At 42.2% G+C, this 2443-nt stretch overlaps 1 pseudogene; it reads right to left on the bottom strand.

Moving 5' to 3' along the window:
• Nucleotides 1–1531: 1531 nt before the first annotated feature.
• Nucleotides 1532–1825, bottom strand: LOC149178342 (10 kDa chaperonin, mitochondrial pseudogene; annotated as a pseudogene).
• Between the last annotated feature and the right edge of the window lie 618 nt (nucleotides 1826–2443).

Raw genomic sequence — 2443 nt, 5'->3', positions numbered from 1 at the left:
CAGACTCCTCTGAATGAGGAGAAGAACAAAAAGAGAGACAGGGAAGTAGCTACCCCTGCCAATGGCCCATCAGACCAGCCTGGTGCTAAGAGGCACAGGCTAAATTCCCTTTCAGAGGAGGAATTTTTTGAAGATACTACAGAGAGTCAAAGAAAATAAGGTGCAGATAGTCAGCAGACTTTCCTAGGAGGTGGGACACCTTCTAACTCACAGAGACATGAGCCGAAGAGACAATAAAGTGCTGAAGTGTCATCCTTCAGGCCCCCAGGAAATGAGAACCTGGATATTAAAAAGAAATTCAAAGAAATAAAGGCTAAGAATGAGCCATTGAGGATCCAGGTCTACAATCAGTATTTGAAGATGGCTCCCACCAATCAGAATAGGTTGATGTCAGCCTATGACATCAAAGAAGGTAAGATGCTAATGAGCTTTTTCAAACCCAAAGTACAATAGCCTCAATCAGCTGCAGATTACCTCAAAACTGATTTTGAGGTCATGGCAAAGGACATTCATCCCCTGGACTAGATTGAGTTACACAAGCAGACAGGGGAGATGGTATATTCAACATTGACTGGTAAAGCTATGATGGCCCAAAGATTAGAAAATTCTTTAAATAATACAACTGCCCAACTACAGCTAGAAAAAGCCTCCTCACAGGCTAAAGATAACATAATTAAATCTTTGGAGGAGTTGGTGATTGGATTGGGTCATAACCCAAAGGATGTAAAAGCAGCAGAGGCCTTAATAAAGAAAAAAGATGAAGACATAGTTGCCTTGAAAAAGCACCTAAAATTGCCACCATCAAGACATCCACAAACTACAAAAATTGCCCAAAAGAAATTTGAAGAAGAGCTTATGGACTTAGTCCTAAAGCTTAATGAACAGTTGAAGGAGACTGAGCAAGAGTTAAAAAAATCACTGAAGAGCAAGCAGCGAGAGTCAACCTCTTAGCCTCCAAATGTGATACTAGTGGTTTCCACTGCAGTCCCCTCAACACTTGGAACAGCTCTAGCACCAAATGTCCCCATGGTCACAACAGAGGTAATTACAGGAACAACAACATCAGGAATAGCACAGGCAGGTACTTCAGGGTTAAGCACTGTTGACACCTAATCCTCATGATTGGGTGAATTTATGTAAATAATTAAATTAGAAATGTGAACAATCATTGGGAGATGAACTGAACACTCTCTCCTTGTTGTATATAACAAAGACCTACCTGATGGAATAATACACGAATCAATTTTTTCTTTGTGGAGTTACTGCCTGGCCTGACATGGTATCAGAGCCAGCTCCATTTTTGGCATTCCTGTCTGCCCTTGTAACTCCCTAGTCTACTCTCCATATAATTAGCTGCTCCTGACATGGTAGTTGCCCCCTCCATTCTGTCCACACTGTCCAGTGCTGTCCATATTTTCCATACAGTCCAGTGTTGTCCATGGTGTCTTTCCTATCCATAAACGCTTCATAATAGAAGCACTATCCTGACATGGTTATTCTCGCTACGGTTTTCTTGTAGGTAAAGAAAAAGTCAATCTTGCAAAATCCCAAGAATATCATCCTCTCGATACAAGTGGTACTCCTTTTTTGCAAGTTTTACTTCTGTGCCACCATATTCGGGAAGAAGAACATGGTCACCCTGCTTGACACTAACAGTAATAGTTTTTCCACCCTTGCTACGAAAACCAGGCCCAACTGATATAAGCTTTCCTGAGTTCAACTTGCCAGTGCTCTCCTGAAGCAAAAAGCCGCTAGCAGTCTTGCTCGGAGCAACAACTTTCTCTATCAAAACCCTATTAAGCAAGGGGATAAGCTTCTTCGCCATTGGTTTGATACTGTAAGGGAAGAAACCCTTATAGCCAGAGGCCTTTTATATAGAGACCCTGCAATTGCAAAATCCTTCTGCCTCCACTTTCACACAGGCAGTGCACAACATTCGGCGTCTGTGGAGACTTGCGTTCGAACGCCATTGTTGTTCATTGACTTTTGTGTGGCTAAACGAGACAAGGCGCATCCAAAAGAGGCCGAGCTCCCGATGGAAGAAGCCCTGCCACTGCACGATCTTAAGAGACCATGCACTGCTGCTCCTCTCCCGTGGGAAATCATCACCTCTACTACAACGGTTCGAATGCTTCCAACAGCATCGTGGGCATTAGAGTGGCGCAACTGCGTGGACGACTCTGTGACTCCGGGACGTTTGCCTACAAATTTAATTTAAGCACACCTGCATGCTTCATTGTATGGTAATGTGTGCTTCACGTACATCATATGTTTTGGTTCCATTATATATGAACTTTAATGGGCATATATTACATTACCATTGGAGCATTTAATACGTTGAAGGCATATGTAATATGTAATATTTGTATGTAATGCTGGATGCATTTATATCAAACATTGGAGCATTTAATACATTGGATGCATTTATATCAAACATTGGAGG

This window comes from Pinus tabuliformis, chromosome 4_1 (assembly GCF_031772625.1).
Source record: "Pinus tabuliformis cultivar Carrire ecotype Pingquan chromosome 4_1, CPIR1, whole genome shotgun sequence".
Taxonomy (NCBI): domain Eukaryota; kingdom Viridiplantae; phylum Streptophyta; class Pinopsida; order Pinales; family Pinaceae; genus Pinus; species Pinus tabuliformis.
This window is presented reverse-complemented; position numbering and strand designations above follow the sequence as displayed.